This window comes from Atractosteus spatula, chromosome 14, assembly GCF_055471065.1.
Source record: "Atractosteus spatula isolate fAtrSpa1 chromosome 14, fAtrSpa1.hap1, whole genome shotgun sequence".
Lineage (NCBI taxonomy): Eukaryota > Metazoa > Chordata > Actinopteri > Semionotiformes > Lepisosteidae > Atractosteus > Atractosteus spatula.
In genome coordinates, this window is record NC_142719.1 from 30520470 (window position 1) to 30545550 (window position 25081).

The 25081-nt window shown below is 48.1% G+C and overlaps 1 protein-coding gene across 4 annotated transcripts in view; it reads left to right on the plus strand.

The window, feature by feature from the left end:
* Positions 1-25081, plus strand: part of ablim3 (actin binding LIM protein family, member 3) — a 122708-nt gene that overhangs the window by 27310 nt on the left and 70317 nt on the right. The window lies entirely within an intron of this gene.

Genomic DNA, 25081 nt, shown 5'->3' on the forward strand with positions numbered 1-25081 from the left:
AGTGGTCAGTTGTCCGCGTTGCAAAGTTTTTGTCTTTCGTTTCATAACTCTGCCCCAAAAAAGGGCAGAATGACAAAAAGACAGGGAGATGTACAGTACGAAAACAAATACGCAAAGCAAACAACACAATTCTGGGCTGGAAGGGGCCCAAGCAAACGACGCAGAATATCTCTCCCACGTCATGAAACAAAAAGCCGTTGACAAGTCATGACAGTGAGACTCTCGGAAAGAGCCCACAGCAGTCTTATTAAATCCTTGAGTTTTTACAGGAAGCACCGTGAACCCTGCACATGGGACTGCAGAAAAATTCATTCTGAAACGCTGCTACAGTTCAAAATGACAGGAGAAATATCCATTTGCAAATATCCCTCCACAGTCGGTCCTGCCAGCATGTGGAAACCACCTGCTGATCTGTGTTAAGGGAATTGTCTTTAAAGACCGTGGTTTTTATCCATCTGCCCTGTACGCATCAGTGAAATAACTGATTCTGCGTCCAGAACGTACAGTGGAGTGTGTGGCATGTTTTGCATGTAAAAGGAAATAGTAAACTAAAAAAAACAAGGAATACATTGTAAATTGTAAAAATGCAGATTTGTCCTAAATGCAGTTTTTAAGGGGCTGGTTTAAAAATGCTGAAATCTGGAGTTTTTGTAAAGCAGGGTAACTTGGGTATAATTGTGTAACGCGAACAAAGAGACAAGTCGGTTTGAACATTTCAGGATTCATTTAAGAAACTGGCTCTCCCCTTGGTTTAGCTTTGGGTTTCACTGACTCATGAAGGCAGAGTGACCTACATTGACCTTGTCTTGTGCAGCGGAGGTTTAGTTCATTAAAGGTGGACAGTAATCCGATTGCCAGTTCTATCAGTAGAGTGCTAATACCGTGATTATTTCTTTATTTAGGTTCTTGTCTGGAGTTGCTTAAGATATTTTTGTCTAAGTTATAAAATTAGCAGCTTTTATAAAGGAATAATGTTACTGTGCACTTGAAGATTTTTTTTTTCCCCCATTCCTTATAGCTTTCTTTTTGATTGGTACAATGTGAAAAACACATTATGATGTGAAAAGCTCTTTTATTGATGAAACGTAAAGGAAGTGGCTTCTCATTCCTACTGATACAGATCAGAACGATTTAGCAGAGCTGTTGTAATATTCTGGGTCACTGTAACGGCACCAGTGTGATTCTGGGTCACTGTAACAGTACCAGTGTGATTCTGGGTCACTGTAACGGCACCAGTGTGATTCTGGGTCACTGTAACATTCTGGGTCACTGTAACGGCACCAGTGTGATTCTGGGTCACTGTAACAGTACCAGTGTGATTCTGGGTCGCTGTAACATTCTGGGTCACTGTAACAGTACCAGTGTGATTCTGAGTCGCTGTAATATTCTGGGTCACTGTAACGGCACCAGTGTGATTCTGAGTCGCTGTAATATTCTGGGTCACTGTAACGGCACCAGTGTGATTCTGGGTCACTGTAACGGCACCAGTGTGATTCTGAGTCGCTGTAATATTCTGGGTCACTGTAACGGCACCAGTGTGATTCTGGGTCACTGTAATGGCACCAGTGTGATTCTGAGTCGCTGTAACAGTACCAGTGTGATTCTGGGTTACTGTAATGGCACCAGTGTGATTCTAGGTCGCTGTAACAGTACCAGTGTGATTCTGGGTTACTGTAACGGCACCAGTGTGATTCTGGGTCGCTGTAACGGCACCAGTGTGATTCTGTGAGACACAGCCCTGCAATAAATCAAAGGAGTTTGTTTTTCTGCTGGAATGCACTTTCCCCCGATGTCGATCCAGAGTCATTACACATTTCCACACTGATTGTGGCAGAACAATTAGACTTTTGTTGCTGGACCTCCTTTTCGTGTTCAGGGAACAATCGAGCACTTAATATTGACTTGGAAATGTTTATGAATGTCCTTGAACAATTTCCAAGCAAAGCAAATGCCAGATGCAATCCTTATTTAAAAAAAAAAGAAAAATGCACTTTGCCAAAGCGCCTAGCACATTCGTTTTGCAGCTCAGTGATCTATTGTATTAATTGTGTTCAAGTCAAACCATTGCAGAGCTGTGTAGTCAACCATCTGAAAGTTCGTATTGCGTTTCCTACTGCTCCCAGTGTACACTTGCTTTGTTTGTAATAAGAGAGCAACACAACAAAGTTGTAAAGTGTTGCACAAACCTGTTGGGATAGTAACGTAACAGTCTTGACAGGCAGTTCTTTACAAACATGGCCTCAGGCTTTCTAGATAAATAAACAGAGGTCTTTTAGATTAAAGAGCACTTTTAATGTTGGGGAACATTAAAAGTTGGTAATACCCCTACTCTTTCCAGAGAAATGCCCTGGGATTTTTAATAACCACAAAGTCAGGACCTCAGTTTTGTACCTCATTCGAAGAACGGCACCTTTTTAAAGTATAGTGTCCCCATCACTATACTTGGGTATTTAGACCAACATAGACCACATAGCTATAGCGCCCCCTACTGGCCTTACTAACACCTCTTCCAGCAACAACCTGAGCTTTCCCAGGAGTCTCCCATCCAGGTACTAGCCAGACTCACACCTGCTGAGCTTCAGTGGGATACCAGGGTGAGTTGCCAGATGATACAGCTGCTGGCGACATAGCTCGGTTGTGCCAGTGTTTGTAATGTGAGACAAACTGCAGGCTGCTGATGGATCAATTGTAGACACGAGCAGGCCTTTCAGGAGAAAATGTCCTGTTTGGGCAGGGGGGTGATCTGCAGAATCTCTGGAAAATATATTTCTGCATGGGGGGGGTTTGATAGCTGGATTAGAGCGGATTGGTTTTGTGTTGTCATTTTATTTTAACCACAAAATCATCCTTACAGGCCTTTTCAGTTTAGTCCTGTGTTATCTGCCCTAGGTACTGGTAGTAACAGATTCTTACATGTTCCCTTTAAAGGGGTAAGACACATTACAACCAGGTCATGCTTGAAAATGGAACATCCTCCTGTCATTGTAGAGTATTGACAATCGTCAGCTGCTTGAAATAAGTGCTTGCATAGTTATTGCCCTAAACTGCTCCTCAGGCGCTTCATATAAATGAGTGTTCAGTTTCTAATGAAAACATGTGCTACAAAATGCATTCAGAAGCATTTTTTAATCTTTTACCCTGGGCTGAGACAGGATGTAATGATAAACAAAGTGCAGAGCTGGGATTTTTTTTTAAAAAGGCAGGTGGGGGGGGGGGGGGTCACCAGGTGAACTTACCTCGAAACCGAGCATCTCGGCTGAGAGAACCAGACCCCAGACCCCAGCCGCTTCGTGACTAATCAAGATGGATCAGTGGACGAGGACCGGCTCTAGTGGTGCGTGTATCTGGTGAGAAACCCCGAGACTTGCTAAAGAAGATAAAAGACTTGCCCTCTGCAGAGGACAAGCAGACCCTTGTTTGGTCTTTGTGTGGAGTAGTCATTTAATCACCACTTCCCCGTGTCAGTTTCCCTCTGTGGCTGACCACAGCACTTGTAGGATCCCCACGCTCGGGCTGTAGTAGATACCACACACACGTGTGCGTTCGTTCCACACCAAAACACAGGAAGTAGAAAAAAACGTTTTGCCTGTTGATCCTTCTTCGGATGTCATCTGAAGACCTCGGCGTGCAAGAACGTCTGAAGGACTTGCGGCAAACCAGGACTGTAGCTGTGTCTGGGGAAGTACTGTAGGCATAAGACAATAACAGGAGACACCTCATTTCACAAAGGGTTGTGGGAGTGTGGAACAAGCTAATACAATAGGATCCTTCAAGAAAGGGGCAGTCCTTGCATTAATTAACAATGAGCAAACAAATGAGGCAGATGAGCCAAATATCCTCCTTCAGACCACTTCACACACTCAGTATTGAGTATGGCTTTTTTGTCTGCTCAATCGAAGCTCGTGTCCTGTAGGCCCGGTATTCCTCTGTGAAGAAAGTTTCCTCTCCAACATCTTGGACATTGGTTGTCAGCCTTCATGCCCTCTTCTGACCCAGGGAATAAAGGAAACCTTATCCTTTTCCATCATGTGCTTTGAAGCCACAGCAATCCTGCTGCACTCAAGCAGAGACATGACTGCAGGCTGCTGTCTGCCCAAGGACAAGATAACCAGGATTCAAAGCTCCTTTGACCTGCTCTCAGCACGAGCAGGAGTTTTGCAGCCTGACTTTCAGCCCATTATGGGTTTTGCTGTTGCTGCTTTTAGCGTTACTGTACATCATATCAGGAGCCAAGTGATTTCCAGGATGCTGAGATTTTGTCTGCTGGCAGTATATTGCTGCAATGTTATTTGGATGTTTGTCAAAACACAGATCTGATTCTCATTGCTGGTAAAAGTAATGTTATAAGTTTCCATTGAGAGGGAGAATTCCTCTGTGGCTACATGGTGCATGTTCCCCCTTTGGTGTTTATAGCCCGTTAGTATCCCTCATGTCTGTCTTATTCCAGTGCATTATCTTTACACAAAAACTGCAAACACCATCCAGTGATAATCAACATTACAGTAAAACAACAAACACTATCCATTCATAATTAACCACACAGTAGAACTGCAAATACCATCTACTGATAATTAAACTTGCAGCAGAACTGCAGACACTGTCCAGTGATAATTAACCTTGCAACAGAACTGCTAACACCATCCAGTGATAACCTTACAGCAGAACTATAAACCCTATCCAGTGAAAATGAACTTTACAGCTATACTGAAAATAGTGAAATACTTTTAATTACTGAAATTACAGCAATTAGATGTAATAAGACTAATCCCACAAGTAAAATGTGCGCTGTATTAAAAGCCACAATGAAAAAATAGCGGGATCTTGGAGGAGGTCATTCAGTTTTTTTGATTGAATCTTGCCTTGAAATTGTTTGCTTTCAAAGGGGATCTTAATGAGTTTTTCTCTTGTACCCATTCCAGTCAAATGAGAGAGAGAGAGGGAAAGATCTATTAAAATCAAAGAAATCCCGATAAATTGTTCCAACATGTTTCTGTACATACAGTATCGGCATCCCCCATCCTTGCCTGCAGCTGCTGCAGGAGGTTGTTAAAGGGATTGAGAATTTTACCTACCCCGGAAGAGCACGTCTGTTAAATCATTGCAGAGCTCCTGGATTTTTCAGGTGTTTTTAATACGTCATTGGTGGATGTTTATGTTTTAGAGTTGAAGTTCTACTCGCTAGGCTTGACCTTCGTGTGAAGCCACACAAGCACAGGAACGAGCAAAAAAATTGTAATTCTGTAATGGACCGTAACGGTGTAACTTTTGGTACTCTACCCATTCTCTAACAGCTTCATCCAGCACAAAGTTGCAGGGGAGTGAGAGTCTATTCCAACAAGCAATGGGCACAAGACAGGGTACACCCTGGACAGGACACCAGGCCACCACAGGGCCACACAGACACACACGCCAGTTTTCCCACAAGCCAATTAACCTACCAGTATGTCTTTGGACTGTGGGGGAAAACCCATATGAACATGGGGAGAACATGCAAACTCCCCACATACAGCACCCCAGGGCTGGAATTGACCCCAGAGCTCCAGGCACACCAAGGCAGCAATGCTAACCACTATACCACCATGCTGCTCATTTTTTGTACTCCCTGCCTTGAAATAAAGAACCACCCTTTTCACTTTTCACCTTGTCCTGTTCTTCCAGTCAACACAAATTGTGGATCTCATATTCTCTTCATCTTGCATTGCCCGCATTTTCCACTTTCGTTTCTTCTCTACTAATCACAGATTTGGCCCAACGAATTAATGAGTTTAATGATCTGACATGAAGTCCACACTTTCAAGCTTCTTAAGGGAATGTAAAACGCAATCCTATGAAATGAGTTTTCACCGCTAACACTTTGTGTGAGCCTCTAATTAATTTTCCTTAAATGTGGAATTAATAAGCATTGCTGCTTGTGCGATGAAACTTGTTTTATATTTAGAAAACCGGAAAGAGGCAAATGGTCGTAGCCCATTTTATTAACTGTCTACGTCCGGAGGAGATTCACAACCTCTGTTCTCATTTAGAAGGACAAACTGCTGAAGAACACAAGCTCGTTAAAATGCTAGCAACAGCCCAGCCGTTCGGGCAGTCCCAGAGTTAATTAGGTGTGCTAAAATGTCCCATCATGCCGAGAATGATCAGCCCAGCTCCCCGGAGACATCGCTGATATGCTGGGGGTTTTATGAGCTAGAACTCAAACAGAGAAACGGGATCGAAAATGTCAGTGAACATGAACACAGGGGGAACCTGGGGGAATTAACATGCCCCCTTCCCCGATCTCGGAGTTTCTGGTTTTGTTTCTTTGTTTAATCACGCTGTCTTTTTAATCCCAGCCACGAGACTCAGATCTCGAAGAGCTCTGGGGTGTCAGTTACAGGCTCTCGTGTCTACCAGTAACGCCCACAATTATCAGACATCCAGGAAAAAGAAAAACACAGTTACCTTTTCAAGCCTCTTGCTACTTCTGTGTTTTTCTTGAAAATAGGGTAAAATACACTTCTGTATACTTATTTTAGCCCCATTCTGTGTATATTTGTGGTCAAAAAGCAGGCTTATACGCAAGTTTTGCTTTGATTGTACCCTCATTGTCTTGTGGTTGAACCCTAGTTATGCTATGGTTAGACCCAAATTTTGGAGTGATTATATTCTAGTTGAGCTGCAGTTATACTCCAGAGTTTTGCAGTGATCATACCCTAGATGTCCTGTGGTTAGACTCTAGTGTCGCAGTGGTTATACTCTGATTGTGCTGTAGTTATATCCCAGTTTTGCAGTGGTTGTACTGTTGGTTTTCTGTACTTACACCCTGGTTTTGCAGTGGATATACTCCGGTTGTGGTATATTCATACCCCAGTTTTGCAGTAGTTATTCTGTGGTTGTGCTGTACATAGACCCTAGTTGTGCTGTAGTTCTACTCTGATTTTGCAGTGGTTATACTCTGATTGTGCTGTAATTCTACTCTGACTTTGCAGTGGTTATACTCTGGTTGTGCTGTAGTTCTACTTTGATTTTGCAGTGGTTATACTCTGGTTAATGGTTATACTCTAGTTGTGCTGTAGTTAGACCCTTGTTTTGCAGTGGTTATACTCTGGTTGTGCTGTAGGTAGACCCTAGCTGTGCAGTTGTTATACTCTGGTTGTGCTGTAATTCTACTCTGATTTTGCAGTGGTATGCTCTGGTTGTGCTGTAATTCTACTCTGATTTTGCAGTGGTTATACTCTGGTTGTGCTGTAATTCTACTCTGATTTTGCAGTGGTTATGCTCTGGTTGTGCTGTAATTCTACTCTGATTTTGCAGTGGTTATGCTCTGGTTGTGCTGTAATTCTACTCTGATTTTGCAGTGGTTATGCTCTGGTTGTGCTGTAATTCTACTCTGATTTTGCAGTGGTTATACTCTGGTTGTGCTGTAATTCTACTCTGATTTTGCAGTGGTTATACTCTGGTTGTGCTGTAGGTAGACCCTAGCTGTGCAGTTGTTATACTCTGGTTGTGCTGTAATTCTACTCTGATTTTGCAGTGGTTATGCTCTGGTTGTGCTGTAATTCTACTCTGACTTTGCAGTGGTTATACTCTGGTTGTGCTGTAGATAGACCCTAGTGCAGTGCTTTCCTACTGTATGTTTTTAAAGCACATGATGCTTTAAGACACAGGACAGTGGGGGGGCGAGGTCTTCTGCAGTAAACATGCCTTTGAGCTATTCTTCACGGGCCAGTGTAGTACAGCACAGCAAGGGCATGCTGACGCCACAGGACACCACAGCAGAAATATATTGACTGTAATAGACTCTCACGCTGGCCGGGTTCCTAATTACAGTCCATCAGGATGCTGCTGTCTCGTGCTCTTCCCTGGAGCCCTAAGGACGTGCGGGGAATTCCTGGGATGGGCAAGCAGGCGGAGGCTACCCGTGTTGCCGTTTCCATATATAGCCCCTCTGAGGCTGCACACTGGACTCTTGCTCCTCCAGAAGGATGGCCGGAGGCTATTTTTTCCCTACCCGGTCCCTGGGCAGGCGTGACAGGTGCCGGCTGGTGGCAGGGCGGGTCGCGTGCCCGCCAGCTGTCCCTTCACTGCGGCCTGATCTGGGTGTTGGGAGCTGGCAGGGTTAGGGCAGGGCTCAGATCTTCCAGACCCTTCTGCCCTTCGCACGGGGCTCGGAGGATTCAGGGCGGGGCTGCGACGTCTCCTGCCCAGGGGACCTCCAGAGCCGCTGCAGTCCCCCTGGGGCCAAGCCCAACAGCGCCACAAGGCGCCAGAGAGGAGGCTCGGCGAATCACGGGCTGGGAAACTCTAGCAGAGCAGAACCGCAGTTAAAAAAGGCTTGTGCAACCAGAGCTGTCCAGAGAGATAGATCTATATATACAGTATGAAGACACATTAAGAATCTCCTTCTGCAGCTGATAGAGGAACGTGATCACGCTCTCGTGGCAAGTGGCTGCCCGCTGACTGATCTCCACAGCCTTGCTTGGCTCACCTGGGGGGCTGTGCTGGATGAACAGGGCCAATCCTGCCACCTGTCGCTCGGCACCCAGCACCTTTCTCTTGGGAAGCCAGGGACTCTTGTCTTGCAGCTCCTTTCCTGGTTCTTCTTGTTGACGTAGAGTAGGACATTTGCTGGTGTTATTGCAGTAGGTAGAGCTAGGAAAAAGCTCAAACAAAACACTCAGGCAAGTTTCCTCGGGCCTCTCAAGACTTCTTCAAGTCGGAGAATGAAATGAAGTTTGAAAGCCCCAGTCCAGTTAGTACAGGGGTCCCCCACTCTGGTCCTGGAGAGTTCGGGTCCAGTTAGTACAGGGGTCCCCCACCCTGGTCCTGGAGAGTTCAGGTCCAGTTAGTACAGGGGTCCCCCACCCTGGTCCTGGAGAGTTCGGGTCCAGTTAGTACAAGGGTCCCCCACCCTGGTCCTGGAGAGTTCGGGTCCAGTTAGTACAGGGGTCCCCCACCCTGGTCCTGGAGAGTTCGGGTCCAGTTAGTACAAGGGGTCCCCCAACCCTGGTCCTGGAGAGTTCGGGTCCAGTTAGTACAGGGGTCCCCAACCCTGGTCCTGGAGAGTTCGGGTCCAGTTAGTACAGGCGTTCCCCACCCTGGTCCTGGAGAGTTTGGGTCCAGTTCGTACAGGGGTCCCCCACCCTGGTCCTGGAGAGTTCGGGTCCAGTTAGTACAGGGGTGCCTGTACCACTACCACAGCAATGCGGTCAGCAATATTGACTCCAAAATAAAGCAGTGCTCTGTGTGGACTGCAGAAGGGCTAAGTGTGTTGAGCAGGGTTTCGGAACATAGCCTGTTCGGAAGTCAAGCAGCGAGTGTAGCAGAAGGGCATGACGGGGTGTGATGAGCGTGGAAGGGGGGCGCTGTGGGAGTGGGGTCACATTGTCTCACAGGGCTGCTGCTGGAGAGTGAGACCGTGCGTTGTCTTGTGCGTGGGGGTGTGCTGGAGTAACAGCTTGCAGAGAAGGTGCTCTGGACCTGAGACAGTGCTGCGAGACAGGCTACTTCTACCCCACTCCTGAAGGCTTGCTGCCGCAGTAGTCCTGCAGATTCTGCTCTGGGGGGCAGAGCTCTCCTGAACGAGAGGAACCGCAGGTGCGAAGAGGATTGAGCGGCCCTCTGAAAGGTTTCTTGCCGTTTCCGGTGAGCTCTTCCGAATGGGTGTGTTGGAAACCAGCACAATAAAGCCAGGAATCGTCCCACTGTAAAGCAGGCGTCTTCCACCCATCTCATCTTTGTTTTCCCCCCACATCCGAGTACAGTAGAGTACAGTAGAGTGGAGTGGTTTATTGCCATAGGTACACCTACATTGGAATTCTTAATTGTGCTGATCTCTGGGATCATACACAGTACAACAGACAACACCACACAATGAGATGGCAACAGGAACAATAAATATATTGAGGAAAAATGAAATGTCGTGCTGAGACCGAGAGAAAAAAAGGGTAGACTATGTAGAAAGTGCAGAGTGCAGATGAGTATTGAGTCTGAGGCCCTGCAGTTAGCTGTCGAGGATGCGCACTGCAGTGGGTTAAAAGCTGTTCTTGAGTCTAGTGGCCTTTGCTTTAACAGTGCAGTACATGTACCTCTTGCCAGAGGGCAGGGGGGGAGAACAGTTTGTGGCCGGGATGGTTGGGATCCTAAATAATTCCGGGCGGAGATTTTAACTGGCGTTTAACTGGAGGTGGAAAAAAGGACCAGATTTTGTTCTGGGGGTGAAGAAGCTCTCCCTTCAGTCAATAAGAGGTCTGTGGCACAAAAGCAGGACCTATTATGAGCCCCGTAATGGTTTTAAAACCCATTTAAAGATTATTTCTTGAAGCTGCAGTGGTAGAATTCTCCACCATCTGGTTATTCCATGGGAACCAATTCTCAGACCTTAGGCATTTAATTACTGTGCTTTGTTTGCTTGTGCTAGTTTGGATCTGCCTAATGGTTCATTAATTACAGATGACACACTCCTCATTAAGACTATATGGATGCAGTTCTGCTGCCAGGGGGTCTACATGGAGCACAGGGAACCTGCATCCAGGAAAATGAGAAGTGTTTGACCCCCAGTTAACTTCCTGTCCTGTCTGATGTACAGGTGTGTCCCCGATCCGAAGTACAAAAGCCCTGTCCAGTGCTAAACGAGGTCATCATCACATCACCCAGGTGGGGCTGCACACTGGTGGTGGTGGATGGGATTACCTGTAAAGCGCTTTGAGTGGAGCGTCTAGAAAAGTGCTACTTAAGTAAAGATTATTATTTAAACCATTGCCTTTTTCCTTTTCCTCCTGTTTAACACGGGAGGAGACAGAAGCCGGAGCCTCCTTTTTCTACAGCTCTCAGGCACCTGGTTTGCTGTGATAGACCGTTCCAGCCTTTCAAAGGGCACGGCAGTGCTGGATATTGGGCAGAACCAGCTGTTTGTCGGCTTGGTTATCTAACATAAGAGAAGAGAAGATCGCTTTATCGGCCATATACAATTGCATTAGGAATTTGTCTTCTCGCATACCCCAGCTTGCTCTCCATGAGACACACAGACAGGGAGAGAAGCTTGGGGTCAGAGCGCAGGGTCAGCCATTGTACAGCGCCCCTGGAGCAGTTGGGGTTAAGGGCCTTGCTCAGGGGCCCAACGGAGTAGGATTCCTCTGCCGGCCGCGGGATTTGAGTCGGCAACCTTCCAGCCACAGGCGCAGGCACAGATCCTTAGCCACAGAGGCACAGTGTCACTGCTCCGCCCCCTGCTCATTGATCCAGTTTGCGCAGTTAAGGGTCTGAGTCCAGGACCAGAGCCGCCCACCTGTGTCCCACTCGCTGCTGTGACGAATGGATTCCGACACCTGCATTAAACACGTCATGTGACAGGGCCAGAGACCAGAACTCATTGAGAGCGCCAAGCCACCGCAGTGCCGCCGCAAAGCTGGACCCACGGGCGCCCTGTGAACGCGGTTTCTACCGCCAGGCCTGCCCCGCGCGCGCCCTCGATGAGCGCTGCCGCCGATTCGGCTCGTTCGCGCCGTGAATTGGATGTGTCGCACTCGGACACGAAAGGTCAGGCTGGCATTTCAGCGAGAGCGGGAGGGGCAGCGCGCTGAATAATTCATGAGAAGTTCCCGGGGGAGGGGCGGCCGCGTCTGGGCAGGTTAGATAAAGATGAGAAAACAAGTGACTCCCGATCGGCGCGCGGTGCAGGGGCTGTTATAGATTTCAGCTCTGTCCTGCCCCCCCCTGCTGCACGTGAAGTTAAAGTACTGACTAATGATGTGGGGTTTGAAAAAATCGATTCCCTTTCTCGCCCGCCCTGGCCTGCACACGGCTCAGGAGTGTTTCAGCTAGTGAATATTTCTTCACTGGTGCTGATTGAAAAAGCAATCGATCGAGGGGACGTGCCGCGAGGGAAGGCCGTTCTGCGAGGTCGCCGGGGGGCCGCGGGGATCCCCCGGGGGCTCGTGACTGCCTGGATCGCGGCAGTTTGGGCAGACTGGGCGCAGCGATCAGGGAGAGAAGTGACCGTGACCCCCCCCCCGGCTCTCTCTCCCTGCCTGACAGAGGGAGACTCGAATCAGCGTTTCTTCCCAGAAACCCTTCAGTCCCGCTTCTCCAGAATGCCACAGCTTCCTGTGTTAAGCACATGGACATCAAGGGAACGCTACAGTAATTTTATATTTGGGGGTTAGAAAGAATCAGCATGGATGGGTGCATTTCAAACCGCAGTGAGAGTAAAATGTACACAGCAGCATGTAACAGCTGACATCACAAAATAAACAGCATTTTCAGGTGTGCGCAGCGCCATATTCTGAGATTCAGAACAAGGCAACAAAACTTCCGGTGAGGTGAAGCGGCCTTATTGCGCTGTAAACCATCAGACTTGTGAATCCAAATCTCTTGAATCCAGTCGGGACGGTTTCGAGACGGCTTTAACTTACTTTTGACTGTGAACTAATAATAATTATAATAATAATAACTGCTTACACTTATATAGCACTCTTCTGGACACTCCACTCAAAGCGCTTTACAGGTAATGGGGTCTCCCCTCCACCACCACCAGTGTGCAGCCCCACCTGGATGATGCGACAGCAGCCATGGTGCGCCAGAACACTCACCACACTTCAGCTCTCAGTGAGGAGGAGAGCAGAGTGATGAAGCCAGTTCATAGATGGGGATTATTAGGAGGCCATGATTGGTAAGGACCAATGGGAAATTTGGCCAGGACACCGGGGTTACACCCCTACTCTTTTCGAGAAACGCCCTGGGATTTTTAATGACCACAGAGAGTCAGGACCTTAGTTTTACGTCTCATCGAAGGACGGCGCCTGTTTACAGTATAGTGTCCCTGTATACTGTATACTGGGGCATTAGGACCCACATGGGCTGCAGGGTGAGCGCCACCTGCTGGCCCCACTAACACCTCTTCCAGCAGCAACCTTAGTTTTTCCCAGGAGTCTCCCATCCAGGTACTGGCCAGGCTCACACGTGCTGGGCTTCAGTGGGGCTGCCAGCTGTGAGCTTCAGGGTGATAATAAACAGCTGTGAACTAATAAGCATGGATATAAAGCAGAGAAGTCACTGTGCTGTAGCCCATGTTATAAGGACCTTATTAGTTCGGTATATCTATGGTGTCTTACATATAATATACATCTGTACGTCTAAGAGTCATGCTCACTGGACATGCCACCAGACAGCAGATGATTCTGGCTTTGTTTCCGCAAGTGTGCGCTGAATCCGAAAATCCCCCCTGGCCGGGATCAATGAAAAAAGCCGGATTTTAACCCAGCCTGATCAGCACGCGTGGGGGAGGGTCTCCCTCCCCTTTCGCTGCTGTCGTCCTTGAGCCCCCTGATGTCTCGGGCGGGTCCGGTCCGCGGAGAAGAAAGCGCAGGCCGAGGCTGGGATCGCAGGGGGGGTCGGATCGAGAGCCGTGTGTCCTTGATCTCTTTTTTCGGAGGGCGCGGAGGGGGGCGCGGCGCCTCCGACGGCTTATCTCGGCAGCCCAAGGCCGCCTTCACAGTCTTAAAGAGTTTTCTACAGAACTGCGATAAAAAGTAATTGCACTGCGTGTCATTAACGGGAATTGGGAAGGAAGGGGAATGAGGGAGGCAGTCCGTCTTGCTGTGGAGCATTTTAATTGCGTCTGTGGACTGGGGATAAATATATAATGAGATGCCCTCCTGCCAGTCACAGGTTGCTGCTGTTTAACAACCTCCCCGTATGACGATTTTTGTCCTGTCCTGTCCTGTCCTGGTGTTGGCTTTCCCGTCGGATTCCCTGTCTTTCCTGGAAGGGTGAACAGGATGCCACGTCGCCTCGAACAACAGAACTGGCAGGAAGGTTTCGGCGAGTGAGGGGGGGACAGGGCTGTGGGATGGCCTCACTGCACAGCTGTCGGTATTCCAACCAGGATTATAACCTCCTTCTGCTCCCCACATGCAGCCCTTAATTGAAAGCATAAGCCTGCACTCCTCCTGGAGCCAAGTGTATCACGCGCTAACAAGGCCTCGTTTAGGATACTGTGTACAGTTTTGGTCTTCGTGTTACAGAAAAGAAATTACTGCTCTGGAACCCAACCAGAGAAGAGCAAGCAGATACGTTCTGGGGCTGAAGGGAGTGTCCTGCACTGACAGGCTGAAGGAGCAGAACCTTTTTTAGTCTTGAACCGAGGAGACCTGATACAAATCCTAAAAGATGCTTCCACAGTTAAACCAGAGGACTTCTTCACAACCAAGGGAGAAGCACGAACCAGACGACACCAGTGGAAACGACAGGGAAGAGCATTTATCACTGAGAACAGTAGTTCTTTACACAAAGGGTTGTGGGAGTGTGGAACAAGCTCCCCAGCTGTATGGTTAAAGATCACCCCATGACGTCTTTCAAGAAACAGCTGGATGTGATCTGCAGATCCGTTAAATACTAACTACCCAGCAGGCTCATGGGCTGATGGGCCTCCTCTTGTCTGTGGTCTTCCCTCCGGTCTGGTGCTCCACTGTGAAGGCGTGAGGAGGAAGGGGGGACCGGCAGCGCGGATGCGCCTCATGTAGGCCTAGCATGTCGTGGGAATGGCGCCGGGAAAAGGCGCTTTTGTAGGCCTGGAAAAGCACAGCGGATCTCAACTCCGACACAGAAAAACAAATCAAAGCACAGCTGAGCTCTTGTGCGTTGAAGACAATGAAAGAGCGTGTTAATTGACTTATAAAAAGCAGGAGTTGTGGGGGCCGAGGGAGATGCGTTGAATGTTTTCCAGTGCCACATCCTCTGTGGGAGTTGAGCTGTGCCACTAGGGAAGCAGCCGACTTTCTTGAGCTTCTTTAACCCCTCAGTGCTGTAATGTGGGTAGGTTCACCGACGTTCCCAGTATTGACGGTTTGGTCAAGAGCTTAGCTCTTGCAGGGGGCTTTGATTTTCGGCTAGAGGGGAGTCTTTTTTCCTGTAAAAAACAGTAAGTTACTGAGTGAAAACCATCTGAAAACTTAAATTCAACGCGCCGAATTTCTGATCGCTATGGAGCATATTCATCCGAAGGCCGGAGCAGTATCCCCAGTCACCATACTGGAGCAGTGGCTCAAAACTTCTGGTCCCGCGGCAACAGCGCCACCTACTGGTCCACGTCTTGCAGCAGCAACCTAGTGTTCCTGGGAGGTCGGCCTCCCCTCCCGGTACTGACCCACCCCGGGCCTTGCTGAGCTCCTGAGGCCGGACCGGCCGGCACGGTCAGCCCCTGGCAGCCTGAATGCCTGTGCCTGTGCCCCGTGCCAGGGGAGGAGTCTTGCCCAGTGACGCAGCCCGGACCCCGGCTGGCGTGACCGGGGCTGTAGCCCCTCAGACATGCTCCGCCACGGCTCGGGCCTCTCTGGAGCTCCCCGGCGTTCTCGCAAGTTTGCGTGCGGCTGGCTCGCTCTCCGAGCACAGCCTGAAGGAATTATGACGAGGAGCTGCCACGCAACAAAACAATATGCACACAGCCTAATAATCAGCCTTCTAGTTTTTTTTTCTGATTATTTTCCTTCTCGCCTTCACAGCAGATGGCCGCTGCTGTGGTTTGGTTGTGTTTGTGTTCAAACCTTCGGCAATGGGTGGGTGTGGGGGAGCTGCAGTCTACAGAAGCGTTTGAAAGGAAGGGGGGGGGGGGGGGGAGAATCAGCACTTCGTAGAATAAGGGAGACGACCGTGTTTCGTCAGTCTCTGAGTGAGCCGCGGCAGGATCCCTCTTCCCGTTGTGTCTCAGGGCTGCCCTCCTCCTCTCCTCTCTTGAAATGGGAACTCTCAGCCTGCTTGTGGGTGGCGTAGCGATAGGCCATTCAGTGAAGTTTAGAGCCATCATGGGCTCCGATATTCGGCCAACCTGCCGACGAGCCAGCACTGTGCCGCAGCCCGTAAGCTTAAATTGTTTAGGTTTTAACTTTCGGTTGGAAATGTAAAAAAACAACAACTCCCAAATAATTGTATCCCACAGACTGTAATTGCTGGGATGTTATTAAAGCGCTCAAGGTGACATCTCTCTCTCTCTCTCTCTCTCTCACACACACACACACACACATACATACATACCTTATCAGCAGTATCACTCGTGGAAGCCAGCAGTCACTAGGGCAACCAGACATCCAGTCTGCAGGTTTACTATGGCAACTGAGGCAGAGGACATACTTCACGTCACGTTCCAGCTGCTGCGAGGTGGCCGGGCCTCCGTTAGCGACAGGACACGAGTGGCCTAACGGTCCGCGGCTGGCTACCCCCCCAAAGCCAAGACATTGCATCTCCCCCTCCGCTCGCACCCCACTCCTCGCCTCCGTCACTGTGGAAGGCCACCAGTTGTGTTGTCACTGCCATTGAATTCAATGGCAAGAGAGAGCTCACTCAGCAGCAGCAGTGAGAAAGGGCTTTGTTTTGTCGTTTATATTCAGCAGACAATAGGAGTAAAAGCGCGTATGGGCAGCAGTCCTATTTCATCCTCGATTATATCCTGTATAAGCCTTTATGAATGAAGCAAGGTAAACTGATGTGAAGGTGGGCCTTGGTAGGGTGATTTGCCACCATGTCCTGGTGTGAAATCTGCGTGTTTGCAGGCTGAGCTCTATGTAATTCCCCCCCCCCGTCTGTGATCTGCCAGCCTGTCCCAGACTCACAGGGCACAGAGCAGGACTGCACACTGGATAGGCGGACCGTCCAGTGCAGGGAGCACCGATTTGTCTCCACACCAGCACACAGCACACAGGGGCGTTTTAGAGGCACAGATGAAAATTTAGAGCTGACGCACCATGTTCAAATCCCAGGTATACATGGGCTGAACACGCAAGCTCCTCGCAGAAGGTGCGCCAGGCCGTAAGCAGACCCAGCTCGAGAGCTGTGAGGCAGCAATGCAGGCAGCTCTGCATATAACAGCAGAACGTGCAGAGCCCTTCGCACATATCAGTTCCGTATTGGAGCCGCTCAGCACAATACATAATGTATGATCTAATCTCTAAATTCCATAAGGAGTGGGGGAGTTTTCTTCATCGTGGCCAGTGGCATCCAGAGACTGTAGCCATGTGGATGCTGCACATTGGTGGTGGTGGAGGGGAGTCCCCATTACCTGTAAAGCGCTTTGAGTGGAGTGTCCAGAAAAGCGCTATATAAGTGTAAGCAGTTATTATTATTATGTGCTGGTCAATCAGCATTTCCCAAGTCTGGTGAAAAGAGCAGTGAGACTCAGTAAGTCATGTGGAGCTGAAATTGACTGAATGAATGAGATTCACTGGGGTTCAGGCAGCAGAGGATCCAAACAGCTGGGAAGAAACCTCTGTCAGAGAGAATGCGGGGAGTGTTACGATTTAAGGGAGTGTTAGGATTTAAGACTCTCAGATGTAAGGGTGTACCTTTCCCTTAGGAATTAGATTAAAATAACAGTGTTATGTTCAGGTCTCCCAGAAACATCTGGGGTTGATTCAAGGCACTGCACAAAAACGGAGCAAGTTTCTGAACTGAGGGGAAAAAAAACACTGAAAATCTTCCTACTTCAGTATTCCACACGAATCCTGAAAGTCCCTATACTGTAATAGAGTGCTAGTGTTGCGGCGTAAATGCCACAGCTGATGTTGATCAGTTTTAATCTGCCTTTACAACACCATTCAATTGTCCGTCAGTCTTCTAAATACTTCATCCAGTACAGGAGTCTATTCCAGAAAGCGGCAGGCACAAGGCCGGGTACACCCTGGATGGGACACCAGTCCATCACAGGGCACACACACACAGAGACACACACTCACACCAGGGCCAATTTTCCCACAAGCCGATTAACCTGTCGGTATGTGTTTTGGGCTGTGGGAGGAACCCTGAGCACCTGTAGGCAACCCACCCACACATGAGGAGAACATACAAACTCCTCACAGACAGCACCCCAGTTCTGGGATTGAACCTAGGTCCCTAGCACTGCAAAACAACGGTGCTCACCACTGTGCCGCCCTCCATTCATGTATCTTATTAAACTGAGCATAGCAGCTTGACTCCTTTAGCTACCGTTTAAGTGCATTTTAACACGTGTTCTTCACTGATTAGGTTGCTTGGCCTCTTGTTGCATTCCAGTAGACACGCACAGTTAAAACGCCAGGCTGTCAGCTGATTTAATTTATAAGGAAGTTTGCAGTATCGCCTTTCAAAATCAGGACCCATTATTTACAGGCTCCCCTGAGCTCCATAAAACCTGAGCCCAGAGCAATAAAGCTGCACTGCCTTGAGAGAGCTGAAAGAGCAGCAAGTTCACTGAGTGAAGCCATTACCATATATCATCATATCCATAAGCAGCCACCAAAAATACACTCCCCTTTGTGTCTTCTGCCTCTGGGTTCTCGGCATCCTCCTGGGGACAGTATTAAATGAACTTTGTTGTCTGCAGGTGTGTTGTGTGAGAAACAGCACTTCTTGTGTAGAATGTTGTGAGTGTTTGAAAGTAGTGATATTAATTAATCTGGAAATAGAAGACGCCTCCTTTCAGAGCTGTGCATGCACCGTTTCTGTTTTTCTCTGCAGCAACGCGATGTCACACCTCTTGTTTTTGCATTTCAAGTGGTGCAGCCCTGTTCCAGCCTGTGTGCCATTGCTGTCGTTTATTTACTGTATGTGGACCTCTTGGGTAGCTTGTGCTATATACTGTGCATGTAGCTGCACATTCTTCAAATGGTGGGATAGCCACCAATCTGCTGCATCCTAGCATAGCGCTTCCAAACCTTTCCACAACATTCTTTTGTCATCCCAGACTTTCCTGTGGCACGACAGGTGATTTCATAATAACCAGCACCCAAGTCGCGAGAAGGAACATCTGTTCCGAACTGAAGAAAAGACTGGGTGGCATACTGGTTAACATTGCCCTGGGTTCAGTTCTGTTTTCTGAAAATTGGCCCTGGGGTGAGTGTGTGAGCGTGTCTGTGTGTGCCCTGTAGTGGACGGACGTCCTGTCCAGGGTGTATCCTGCCTTGTTGCTTGCTGGGATAGGCTCCGGCTCCCCTGTGACCCTGTATCGGACAAAACAGTTACAAGATGGGTGGGTGAATATCAGACTGTTACAGTTTCTGTTACGGAATGAAGCGTTCCAGAGCAATGGAAGCATTCTGGCACAATGATTCTGTCATTTCCAGTGTTAAGGCACTGTACACCGAGCTATTTTTCATTAAATACAGGATCACTGTATGAAGTAAACGGGCTCATCTGTGTCCTGTCACTCTTGAAGCTCCCAGTGCACACTTTTTAAACACAATCTCTTCTGATTCCACAGCACACATCAGGCTGCCTACGACACCCCAGTGCACTGTGACCCACAGTTTGGGAACCACTGACATTGTGCACTGAGCTATTGCACTCTGATTTTCTGAATGAGCTCTGCATCATGCGAGTGTTAGGTTAGAGAACTGAGTTTCTTAGCTTTCAAACGATACCACCCTGTGTCAAATTGCAGATAAAGTAATGGAGCAATCATCTAATGAAATTCAAGCATACTGTACAACTCCTTTCACATGCCAGGTCAGTTTCAGACAAGAAATGGACGTATCATTGAAAAGCTCCCTTGAGCTCAGAAGCCCATAGCTGCCAGTCACAGTGTCTGATTAATATTAGGTTTAGGCGTGACAGCAGAATTCACTGGGCTGATTTTAAAAACGTAATGAATGCCGCAGTGTCTTCTAAAGTAAGAAATGTGGCCTCTGCGCACAGATCAGACCCCCGCCCACGTTCACACACAAACACTCCGCTGTCAGGTGGGTGGATCCTGGGAAAAGTACTGACTGCCAGGACTTGTGTACACCCGCAGGAATTTTACAACACTGTGTTGGTATAGGTTTGTCAATCACAGAAAGGAAAAAGCCTCAAGTGGTAACCGTGAAGTTTCTCATCAACTGAAAACAATGTAAGTTTCATCTCTAATAAATGCTCGCTCACTTATTTCTTCTGTTCAGTACTCCTGGCTCCACGTTACAGGAGAGATTACCGCATCCTCAGTACAACACTAGTGCATTACCTTGGGTCATGAAGTTCAAATAGAATTTATTTTCCCTCGTCTTAAAATGTTATTTTAGTGACGAAAGATTTCCTTCCATTCTTCTACATTTCTCACAGAATATCACTCTGCACAAAAAAAGAAAAACACGCCGAACAAGCCTGCCTATAAGAACTCAATTAAAAAAACAGCATTTTGTGCCTTTTCCTCTGTGAAGAAGAGCAGAACTCTCGGCTCAGACAGGGGGGGTCCACGCCCAAGGATCTGGCTTGGATCTCTGCGGGTCCAGGTCTTGCTTAGTTTAAAAAAAAAATAAATCTCAGCTGTGTTCTGCACAAAACGAGCGGGGGTGTCTTCTAGAGGCGCCTGGGGCTGTGAGGTCAGGTGAGGGAGAACATGCAAACTCCACACAGACAGCATCCCAGGAACTGACCCCAGGGTTCCTGCACCGTGCGGCAGAAAAATACTAACTACTGGGCCACCGGGCCTCCCCTGTTTGTTATTAAAAATGATGCAACTTGTAATAAAACATTAAGGCAGAGCTGCAGATCAGAATACTGATTTGCTCTGCGATAGCACTGATGTTGCGTACTGCCAAACATTTCTCTCTCTCTCTTTGTGGACCCCCTCATCTCCCGACAGCCCCCAAGGACCCCCAGAGGTCCTCTTACCTCTGTTTGAGAATCATTACTGCAAAGCACATAAGAATGGTTGCAAACAATTAGAGGCAGTCCAGTCGATCTTGTACAGTTTTTGTTGCTAGAAGCTGATTGATCTGAGAACCTCAGCCAACCACTACTTAAGAGTTTAAGGAAATCTTAACAGAAGTGGAGGGGGGGGGGCTTTGTGGCTGCGTGCTCACTGGGCTGTTCGATCAAGTCGTGATGCCACTGGGCTTTACCGCCATCATCATCTTCACTGCCACGTGTGCGGTCAGACCCTGCATTGGAACTGCTGTTGCAGACACACCTGCCATCAACCAATCTGCACTGCCTGAATGAGCTCAAATTCTCCCCCATGCATCAGGGAGTGGGACTGCTGTGTGAGAGGCTAGGGGCACTTCCGTCACGTTAACAATCTCGATAATACCCTGTCACAGCATCGCACTCCGTTACCCGCCATTAAGGAAGGCAAGGGAAGAGCTGATTTTTCAAAGGATTGTTGTACTGGGATGTTGATTGCCATTACTTACAACACAAGTCAAATAAGACATGATTGTGCAACGGGGATCATGCGCCAACAAAGTATTGAGAGTTTGCTTTTTTTATTTTTTGGTTCCGTTTGATTAGAGCCAGTGCGCTTTTTCTCTCGATAGACGGAGACCGACAAGGTTGTCCCCAGTTTGTGCTGAGCAGTTACACGATCATGACCGAGCTTGTTTAGCGCCAGAAGAGAACATTCCCGTCTGCTCCCCTGTTTTCCAAAAGCAACTGCATCCTGCAAGATGTGAATTCTGAGAAAGATCTTGTTGGGACAGAGAAACTGCAAAATTAAATGAGGAGGGGCCTACAGGTTTTGTAAAATGACCTGCAGTTTTCTTTAAAAAGTGAAGAATGCTGTGCAGTGCAAAAAGCTTTGAAAGTCATCCTTTCATGAAGTCTAATCATTTATTTCTAAACCTGGCAGCCCATTACAGCCAGTCAAGAGCAATCATTCACTTCTGCTGTGCTTCTGCCTGTTTTTTCTGCACGCCAACATTGATTAGGACAGAATGTGACGCTCAGATTCTCGTCGTTTTGGATGTGGAAGCCGTCCATTTGAAAGGCTGACATTTAAAACCGCATTTAAATTAAGCTGGGATTTCAAACAGATACAAATATTGTCTCTCGAAAGGTTCACAGAAGCAATGCATCGTGTGGGAAGCATTTGAAATTGTACTACTGGTGCATATGCATTAGGATAACACTTACTGAGTGCGTTCTAATTAATTTGTGAAAGTAGAAACTTTGCATATTTTTTCCGCTTAATAGCATCTGTTTTAAAGGTAGCGCACGAGTGTGGTTCTAAATCCTGAGCTGACGGTGAGCTCCCATAAGGCAGCGGAAGATTACAGACGTCAACACGCAGAAGAGATTCATGGGCGAGATGGGTGATACAGTGTAATAATTCTGAAATACAGTCGCTGTAAATCCTGGCCTGGTCTCCTCGTTGCAGCCAGAGCTCCGCGCCTCAGAGGAGGCGTGATTAGGCAGACAGGTTCGCCAGGGTGTGTGGATTCCTCAAGGGGGTGGACCACTCATTCAAGCCGAGATGACAGGACTAGCGCCCAGCCAAGAGGCTCGGTCTTGTGGTATTCCCAGGGCCCTTAAGAGGCCCTTTTGGGGATTTTTCCTGAACTGTTTTTTCTTGTTTCTTTCACTTGGCTTAGGCGTGTCAGGATTGACAATTCCTCTGACTCCTTTCGTCTAAGGTGCCGTCTTTGCTTTAGAAGACAAGAACAGTTAGAAACGTGAGGAGACCATTCAGTTCATCTGGCCATTTGGTCATTAGTAGCTAATTGATCCAGGGATCTCATCCATCTGTTAGCTGTTGGCTCCACGGCCGAAACGTTGTGTTTTCTTTCTTCTCTTTTCAGCATGGAATAAACCTATTACTTGTTCCTCGGCTTCAAACAGCATGGCTGGATAGCTTGTTCCACACTCCTACCACACTTTGGATAAAGCCGTGCCACTTGTTCCTGGTTTTAAATGCACCAGAAATGCTTGAGTGTGTGATCTGTGTGGCTGGCGTTAGCCCATGACAAGGCCAATAAGTGTGGCACCCACTTTGTTTCTGTCCTGGAAGAGGGGTACACACCAGTTATTGTAATTATTGTGCTCGTTTAAGTTCTGAAGAGAAGTCCCTTCCCTGCAGCACACTGGATACTGTGAGGAGCATTTGCTGCCATACTGTGGAGTTATTTGTGGATTTTTAAACGATCCCCTTGTAAGAGAACTGTGCTGCGTTTGAAAATCAGTCTACCAAATTAAACCAATTGGACCACGAACTTCAACTGTAAACAAGTTGACTTGCTTAGTTTCTTTCTTTTTTTCACTGCTCCTCATTGGCCTCTAGGTTAGACATTTTTGACGCATCTAGAAACGGTATTTGAAAAGAAACAATTAATTGCTCTCTTTGGAGTAGTGTCGTTTGCAGGAATTCAATGTACAGACAATATTGTTTTTACATCCCCCTGAAACAGGTTTCAACAGATTTCGAGCCACTAAGCAGACGGCAGCTCTGGCTCTCACCCGCAGGAGCAGAGATGTGGTGAAGTATACCAGTGTGAGCCCTCTCGGTGCTTTTACCTCTGCAACAGCGTAGTTTTACCGTAGTAGACGGTGGTAAAAACAAAAGAGAGCACAGTGAAATCATGCACAAGAGTGATGAAGCATGGAGAGAAACAGTAAAGCCTGATACCATAGGTAAGCAAAGGAAAACCATGGGAAAGGCATAGGGAAAACTGTGAAACATGGGAAAAGGCATTGGAAAATATGGGAAGCCCACAGATCAGCATGGGGAAAGTGCAAAACTACAATACAGCTTGCATCGTTCAGGTGCCATGAGACTGTAGAAATATTCGTTGTTCCTGCTGTGACAGAAGAAACCATCAATCCTGGAGAGATTCACTGTGGTTTGTGTGTAAAAACAAATAAATCGGTAATTAAGAACCTGCTAGACTGACGATGAAAAAACTGCCTCATTGGTCACTGGCTGAGACTTGCAAAGGGATTGTGACACCATTTTAAAATCCGTGAGCACTACAGCGCATGGCCCTGAGACTGGGAAGAAGTCCTTTGGAGACTGAATCATGAGGCAGAAAGCAATTATATGTTCTGTTTGAGGAATAGTGAGTACAACAGTGCCCCCTACTGGAGCAATTACACCCTGCAGCTTGTGAATTACAGTGCAGTGACCGTCTGGTCTGGGAGTGTTAAGTGGAAGGTTCAGTGGCTACAATACGAGTTATTAATGGCAGTAAAGCACTAGTGTGCGTACCCATTGTAACATAGTGACAGCCTTCAGGCTGCCTATAGTTCAGTGAACTGATGAGTCCGTTTTTGTCTCGTCTCGGAGGAGCACAGGGGCAACCAGCTCGCGACGGCGATCAATACTCTCCAATCAAACCACCTGGTCAGATTGCTTTTGTTTCTGCCAGGCGAGTGCTCAGCGTGTGCATCCATTGCCCATGCTGCTGAGTCAGGGGAGGCAGGGCTCTGCTCAGGCGGTCTCCGTCTTGCCCTGCTTGCAGAAAGCTCAGCAGGGGGACAGAGCCACTGTCTTTGACAATGTAGTGCAGAGCTGAACTGGGAGAGAGAGGTCTGGGAATGATACTCCAGAGCCCATAATTGCGTAAATGTTCAGTAAATGACATATACTTTCAAAAACGAAAGCCTGCATGTGCTCAGGTTTCAGCGTCATTATATTCAGCCTGGAAGACCCAGAGGGGGTGCAGTTCTCTGGCCTGTCTTAGTGAGTCTGTGAAAAGAAAGGGCTGCGTGTTAGAAACTGGATCAGTAAGGCGGCTGCTGTCTGTATCCGACAGAGGAGGAAAAGTCTTGAAAGTGCTTCTTTGCCCTGTGTGGCGCTCGTGAGAGACCGGCGCGTGTCTGGGCTCTCCCACCGGGTGTGTGTGTGGGGGGGGGTGAGTTCGTGGCTGTCCGTGCCAGGCAGGCAGGTGTGTGTTTCTCCGAGGGGCAGCTGAGCTCCCGACACCTCCCGCTCCAGGGCTCTCCTCCGGGGAGGAGCACGGGAATTCAGGCTGGGATGGGGGAGCAGGGAAGGAGAGCACCGAGGCAGCAGGGAGATTCAAAGCAGATGCAAAGTCGGGAGTAACACAGCAGAGCGGGCTGATCTTTCTGCCAAACTGCTGACTGAAACAATAAACCGCAGAAATGTAACTGCTGAAGTTGTTCCTGGGACGACCGAAGGATTAGGAACATTTGAATTCGCCGTGCAAATACGGCCTTTTAAACTTTAATGAAGGAATGTACAAATTGCAGCCTGTGTTCCCAGATTTTACTTTTGCATATTTTTCCCAGGAAGGCATTTGCATCCATGCAAACGAACGCCTCTGCGGTGGTCTGGCCTCCCCTGCCCTTCAGACAACGAGCAGGCTTTCAAAACTGGGGGGCGCCGCCTCCTTATGGCATTTCAGAGGTGGAGGGGCGATGGGGGACC